Raw genomic sequence first — 8486 nt, forward strand, 5'->3', positions numbered from 1 at the left:
GCTGCAATAACTCCACCAACCCTTCTTGATACTAAGCATGTATGTAGGATCTGATGTAAGTCTTGCTGAGTACCTTTGTACTCATGTTGCTATAATCTACATTTTTACAGAAGACGATGCAACCCCTTCTGATGGGTTCTATGTAGACGTTGACATCAACGAGTAGGCTAAAGACCCAGGTGGTGACCCTGAGCTTGTGAAGGACCTTGTAGTATAGCTAGGCTTCCAAGCCTCTTTTATTTTACTAGTTGTCTGTACTCAGACAAGTTACTTCCGCTGCTGGTTTGTATGACTGTATGACTTGTATGTTGGGTCGTGAGACCCGTACCTTCGTGTATGTTATGTATGGCTCCCTGAGCCTTAAATAAAGTACTTGTGTCGTAGAGTCATGTTGTGATGCTTCGTTGTATTTGCACATATCGAGCATACTGTGTGTATGATTGAAATGCTTGGTATGTGTGGGATCTGACTATCTAGTTGTTTATCTTTAGTAGCCTCTCTTACTGGGAAATGTCTCCTAGTGTTACCGCTGAGCCATGGTAGCTTGCTACTGCTCTGGAACACTTAGGCTGGCCGGCATGTGTCCTTCTTCATTCCTGTGTCTGTCCCTTCGGGGAAATGTCACGCTTTGAGTACCGGAGTCCTGTTAGCCCGCTACAGCCCGGTTTACCGGAGTCCTGCTAGCCCAGTGCTACAGCCCGGACCCACTTGCTGATGACCGACACGTTCGAAGCTGGGTCATGGATGCCTGTCCCTGTAAGTCTGTGCCACTTTGGGTTTACGACTAGTCATGTCAGCCCGGGCTCTTTATCATATGGATGCTAGCGACACTATCATATACGTGAGCCAAAAGGCGCAAACGGTCCCGGGCCAAGGTAAGGCGACACCCGTGGAGATACCGTGCGTGAGGCCGCAAAGTGATATGAGGTGTTACCGGCTAGATCGATGTGACATCGAGTCGGGGTCCTGACAGTAATCCAAATTATTGACTCTAGTGCAAGTGGGAGACTGAAGGAAATATGCCCTAGAGGCAATAATCAAGTTGTTATTTATATATTTCCTTATATCATGATAAATGTTTATTATTCATGCTAGAATTGTATTAACCAGAAACTAGTACATGTGTGAATACATAGACAAACAGGGTGTCACTAGTATGCCTCTACTTGACTAGCTCGTTAATCAAAGATGGTTAAGTTTCCTAGCCATAGACATGAATTGTGATTTGATGAACAAGATCACATCATTAGAGAATGATGTGATTGACTTGACCCATTCCGTTAGCTTAGCACTTGATCGTTTAGTATGTTGCTGTTGCTTTCTTCATGACTTATACATGTTCCTATGACTATGAGATTATGCAACTCCCGAATACCGGAGGAACACTTTGTGTGTTACCAAACTTCACAACGTAACTGGGTGATTATAAAGGTGCTCTACAGGTGTCTCCGATGGTGTTTGTTGAGTTGGCATAGATCGACATTAGGATTTGTCACTACGATCGTCGTAGAGGTATCTCTGGGCCCTCTCGGTAATGCACATCACCGTAAGCCTTGCAAGCAATATGACTAATGAGTTAGTTACGGGGTGATGCATTACAGAACGAGTAAAGAGACTTGTCAGTAATGAGGGTTGAACTAGGTATTGAGATACCGACGATCTAATCTTGGGCAAGTAACATACGGATGACAAAGGGAACAATGTATGTTGTTATGCGGTTTGACCGATAAAGATCTCCGTAGAATATGTGGGAGCCAATATGAGCATCTAGGTTCCGCTATTGGTTATTGACCGGAGACATGTCTCGGTCATGTCTACATAGTTCTCGAACCCGTAGGGTCCGCACGCTTAACGTTCGGTGACGATCGATATTATGAGTTTATGTGTTTTGATGTACCGAAGGTAATTCGGAGTCCCGGATGTGATCACGGACATGACGTGGAGTCTCGAAATGGTCGAGACATAAAGATCGATATATTGGATGGCTATGTTTGGACATCGAAATGGTTCCAGGTGAGTTCGGGCATTTACCGGAGTACCGGGAGGTTACCCGAACCCCCTGATGTCTAATATGCAACCTTCTCCTTGTAGACATTGTTGGGCCTCCAAGTGCAGAGGTTTGTAGGACAGTAGAAAATTTCCCTCAAGTGGATGACCTAAGGTTTATCAATCCGTGGGAGGCGTAGGATGAAGATGGTCTCTCTCAAACAACCCTGCAACCAAATAACAAAGAGTCTCTTGTGTCCCCAACACAGCCAATACAATGGTAAATTGTATAGGTGCACTAGTTCGGCGAAGAGATGGTAATACACGTGCAATATGGATGTTAGATATGAGTATTTGTAATCTGAAATTATAAAAACAGCAAGGTAACTAATGATAAAAGTGAGCGAAAACGGTATTGCAATGCTAGGAAACAAGGCCTAGGGTTCATACTTTCACTAGTGCAAGTTCTCTCAACAATAATAACATAACTAGATCATATAACTATCCCTCAACATGCAACAAAGAGTCACTCCAAAGTCACTAATACTGGAGAACAAATGAAGAGATTATTGTAGGGTATGAAACCACCTCAAAGTTATCCTTTCTGATCGATCTATTCAAGAGTCCGTAGTAAAATAACATGAAGCTATTCTTTCCATTCGATCTATCATAGAGTTCGTACTAGAATAACACCTTAAGACACAAATCAACCAAAACCCTAATGTCACCTAGATACTCCAATGTCACCTCAAGTATCCGTGGGTATGATTATACGATATGCATCACACAATCTCAGATTCATCTATTCAAACCAACACAAAGTACTTCAAAGAGTGCCCCAAAGTTTCTACCGGAGAGTAAAGACGAAAACGTGTGCCAACCCCTATGCATAGATTCCCAGGGTCACGGAACCCGGAAGTTGATCACTAAAACATACATCAAGTGAATCAATAGAATACCCCATTGTCACCACGGGTATCCCACGCAAGACATACATCAAGTGTTCTCAAATCCTTAAAGACTCAATCCGATAAGATAACTTCAAAGGGAAAACTCAATTCATTACAAGAGAGTATAGGGGGAGAAACATCATAAGATCCAACTATAATAGCAAAGCTCGCGATACATCAAGATCGTACCACCTCAAGAACATGAGAGAGAGAGAGAGAGAGATCAAACACATAGCTACTGGTACATACCCTCAGCCCCGAGGGTGAACTACTCCCTCCTCGTCATGTAGAGCATCGGGATGATGAAGATGGCCACCGGTGAGGGATCCCCCCTCTGGTAGGGTGCCAGAACAGGGTCCCGATTGGTTTTTACTGGCTACAGAGGCTTGCGGCGGCGGAACTCCCGATCTATGGTGCTCCCCGATGTTTTTAGGATATATGGACATATATAGGCGAAAGAAGTCGGTCAGGGGAGCCACGAGGGGCCCACGAGGGTGGGGGCGCCTCCCTGCCTCGTGGCTTCCTCGTTGCTTCCCTGACGTCTACTCCAAGTCTCCTGGATTGCTTCCATTCCAAAAATAACTCTCCCGAAGGTTTCATTCCGTTTGGACTCCGTTTGATATTCCTTTTCTTTGGAATACTGAAACAGGCAATAAAACAACAATATGGGTTGGGCCTCCGGTTAATAGGTTAGTCCCAAAAATAATATAAAAGTGTGAAGTAAAGCCCATAAACATCCAAAGCGGGTAATATAATAGCATGGAACAATAAAAAATTATAGATACATTGGAGACGTATCAAGCATCCCCAAGATTAATTCTTGCTCGTCCTCGAGTAGGTAAATGATAAAAACAAAATTTTTGAAGTGTAATGCTACCTAGCATAATTCTTAATGTAATTTTCTTTATTGTGGCATGAATGTTCAGATCCAAATGATTCAAGATAAAAGTTCATACAACATAAAAATAGTAATACTTCAAGCATACTAACAAGTAGTCATGTCTTACCAAAATAGCATAGCCAAAGAAAGCTCATCCCTACAAAATCATATAGTTAGGCCATGCTTCATTTTCATTACACAAAATACTCCCATCATGCACAACCCCGTTTTCAGCCAAGCAATTGGTTCATAATTTTTAACGCGCTTCATCTTTTTCAACTCTTATGCAATACATGACCGCAAGCCGTGGACATAGCACTATATGTGGAATAGGGTGGTGGTTGTGAAGACAAAAAGGGAGAAGATAGTCTCACATCAACTAGGCGTATCAACGGGCTATGGAGATTGATACGTCTCCGTCGTATCTATAATTTTTGATTGTTCCATGCCAATATTCTACAACTTTCATATACTTTTGGCAACTTTTTATACTATTTTTTGGGACTAACATATTGATCCAGTGCCCAGTGCCAGTTCCTGTCTGTTGCATGTTTTATGTTTCACAGAAACCCCATATCAAACGGAGTCCAAACGGGATAAAAACGGACGGAGAATTATTTTGGAATATTTGTGATTTTTGGGAGGAAGAATCAACGCGATACGATGCTCGAGGTGGCCACGAGATAGGGGCCCACGCCCACTTAAAGTGGGCGCGCCCCCCACCCTCGTGGGCCACTCGTAAGGCGGTTGATGCCCTTCTTTGGCCGCAAGAAAGCTAATTTTTGGAAAACGATCTGGACGAAGGTTTCAATCCAATCGGAGTTACGGATCTCCAGATATAAAGGAAACGGTGCCAAGGCAGAATTCCATAATGTAGAAACAGAGAGAGACAGAGAGACATATTGAATCTCGGTGGGGCTCTCGCCCCTCCCAAGCCATGGGAGCCAAGGACCAGAGGGGAAACCCTTCTCCTATCTAGGGAGAAGGTCAAGGAAGAAGAAGAAGAAGGGGGGCTCTATCCCACATAAGCCTCATTATATCACACATTGCCTCGAGAGTCGGTGCAAACTTCGCCAGTGCATCCAAAACCCCGTGATATGATACGCTCTATCACACATAAGCCTCATTATATCTTCCTCAAAATAGCCACCATACCTACCTATTATGGCATTTTCATAGCCATTCCGAGATATATTGCCATGCAACTTCTATCATCATCATATACATGACTTGAGCATTTATTGTCATATTGCTTTGCATGATCGTAAGATAGCTAGTGAGGGAGTCCTGGACTAGGGGGTGTCCGGATGGCCGAACTATCATCGTTGGCCGGACTCCAAGACTATGAAGATACAAGATTGAAGACTTCGTCCCGTGTTCGGATGGGACTTTTCTTGGCGTGGAAGGCAAGCTTGGCAATACGGATATGTAGATCTCCTACCATTGTAACCGACTCTGTGTAACCCTAGCCCTCTCCGGTGTCTATATAAACCGGAGGGTTTTAGTCCATAGGACGAACAGCAATCATACCATAGGCTAGCTTCTAGGGTTTAGCCTCCTTGATCTCGTGGTAGATCCACTCTTGTACTACCCATATCATCAATATCAATCAAGCAGGAGTAGGGTTTTACCTCCATCGAGAGGGCCCGAACCTGGGTAAAAACATTGTGTCCCTTGTCTCCTGTTACCATCCGCCTAGACGCACAGTTCGGGACCCCCTACCCGAGATCCGCTGGTTTTGACACCGACATTGGTGTTTTCATTGAGAGTTCCTCTGTGTCGTCACCTATAGGCCCGATGGCTCCTTCGATCATCAACAACAACACGGTCCAGGGTGAGACTTTTCTCCCCGGACAGATCTTCGTATTCGGGGGCTTTGCACTGCGGGCCAATTCGCTTGGCCATCTGGAGCAGATCGAAAGTTATGCCCCTGGCCGTTAGGTCATATTTGGAACTTTGAAATTCACGGCCGACATCCGCGGAGACTTGATCTTCGACGGATTCGAGCCACAGCCGAGCGCGCCGCACTGTCTCGATGGGCATGATTTAGCTCTGCTGCCGGACAGTGCCCTGGAGGCCGCACAAGAGTCCGCTCCGACCCTTAATTCGGAGCCGACTGCGCAGATCGAGGATGGGTGGCTAGACACCGCCTCGGGGGCTGCTACCTCTACGACGATGGAGCCGAATACCGACCCTGTCCCTTGTGAAGCTTGTGACTCCGAGGTGCCGGACTCTGAACCTCCCGCACCCCTACCAATCGAATCCGATTGGGCGATCATGGAGTTCACCGCTGCGGACATCTTTCAGCACTCGCCTTTTGGCGACATCCTGAATTCACTAAAGTATCTCTCGTTATTAGGAGAGCCCTGGCCGGACTACGGTCAGGACGGTTGGGATGCGGACAACAAAGAAATTCAAAACCCACCCACCACCCACTTTGTAGCCACTGTCGACGATCTAACCGACATGCTAGACTTTGACTCCGAAGACATCGACGGTATGGACGACGATGCCGGAGACGACCAAGAACCAGCACCTACGGGGCACTGGAAAGCCACCTCGTGGACATCCCAAAGGATGGGAATGGCGATGGAACAGCGGAGGAAGACCCCTCTAAGAAACAGCCTAAGCACCGACGTCAGCGGCGCCGCTCTAAATGCCGCCACAGCAAGAATGGAGATTCCGGCACCGGAGACAATAACACCCCTGAAAGTGCCAAAGACAACCCCCTCTAGCAAGATTCAGCACAGGAGGATGAAGAAGCCAGCCCTCACGAGAGAGCGGCAGACAGAGAGGTAGAGGACGATAATTACATGCCTCCCTCTGGAGACGAGGCAAGCCTCGACGACGACGAATTCGTCGTGCCTGAGGATCCCGTCGAGCAAGAGCGTTTTAAACGCAGGCTTATGGCCACGGGAAGTAGCCTCAAGAAAAAGCAGCAACAACTCAGAGCTGATCAAGATTTGCTGGCCGACAGATGGACCGAAGTCCTTGCGGCCGAAGAGTACGAACTCGAACGCCCCTCCAAAAGCTACCCTAAACGCAAGCTGCTGCCCCGATTAGAGGAGGAAGCATATAAACCCACATCACCAGCGCACAATACGGCCGATCGGCCACCTCGTGGCCGCGACAGAGAGGCCTCCAGGCCCTCCACTAAAGCCGTACACCGGCATCGCTCGAAAAGTGCAAAGCCACGGGGGAATGCGCCGGACTTGCAAGACATATTGGAGGATAAGGAAAGACAATCAAGATCGATCTACGGATCGCGTGGGCGCCCCACGATGCGCGACGATGACCGTCGTGCCGGATACAGCAACTCCGGCAGGGCCGAACACAGTAAACAAAGCTCGCTTGAGTTACATCGTGATATAGCCCAATATAGAGGCGCCGCACACCCACTATGCTTCACAGATGAAGTAATGGATCATCAAATCCCCGAAGGGTTCGAACCCGTGAACATTGAATCCTATGATGGCACAACAAACCCCGCGGTTTGGATCAAAGACTATCTCCTTCATATCCACATGGCTCGCGGTGATGATCTTCACGCCATGAAATACCTCCCACTCAAGCTTAAAGGACCAGCTCAGCATTGGCTTAACAGCTTGCCAGCAGAATTAATTGGTTGTTGGGAGGACCTGGAAGCCGCATTCCTTGATAACTTCCAGGGCACATATGTGCGACCACCAGACGCCGATGACCTAAGCCACATAATTCAGCAGCCAGACAAATCGGCCAGATAATTCTGGACACGGTTCTTAACAAAGAAAAATCAAAACGTCGATTGTCCGGATGCAGAGGCCCTCGCAGCCTTCAAGCATAACATCCGTGACGAGTGGCTTGCCCGGCACCTAGGACAGGAAAAGCCGAAATCCATGGCAGCCCTCACATCACTCATGACCCGCTTTTGCGCGGGAGAGGACAGCTGGCTAGCACGCAGCAACAACCTCAGCAAAAATTCTAGCAGTCCGGATACCACGGACCGCAATGGCAGGTCGCGTCGCAACAAGAACAAATGCCGCGTTAACAGCAATAATACTGAGGATACGACAGTCAATGCCGAATTCAGAGGCTCCAAACCCGGTCAGCGGAAAAAGCCATTCAAAAGAACTACTCTGGGTCCGTCCAATTTGGACCGAATACTCGACCGCTCGTGCCAGATACACGCCACCCCCGAAAAGCCAGCTAATCACACCAACAGGGATTGTTGGGTATTCAAGCAGGCAGGCAAGTTAATTGCCGAAAACAATGACAAGGGGCTGCATAGCGATGACGAGGAAGAGACCCAGCCGCCGAACAATAGTGGACAGAAGGGTTTCCCCGCACAAGTGCGGACGGTGAACATGATATACGCAACCCACATACCCAAAAGGGAGCAGAAGCGTGCACTCAGGGACGTACACGCGATGGAGCCAGTCGCCCCAAAGTTCAATCCATGGTCCTCCTGCCCGATCACTTTTGATCGAAGGGACCATCCCACCAGCATCCACCATGGCGGGTTCGCCGCATTGGTTCTAGACCCAATCGTCAACAGATTTCACCTTACTAGAGTCCTGATGGACGGCGGCAGCAGCCTGAACCTGCTTTACCAGGATACAGTGCACAAGATGGGCATAGACCCCTCAAGGATTAAACCCACAAAGACAACCTTCAAAGGCGTCATACCAGGT

This window comes from Triticum dicoccoides, chromosome 1B (assembly GCF_002162155.2).
Source record: "Triticum dicoccoides isolate Atlit2015 ecotype Zavitan chromosome 1B, WEW_v2.0, whole genome shotgun sequence".
NCBI lineage: Eukaryota > Viridiplantae > Streptophyta > Magnoliopsida > Poales > Poaceae > Triticum > Triticum dicoccoides.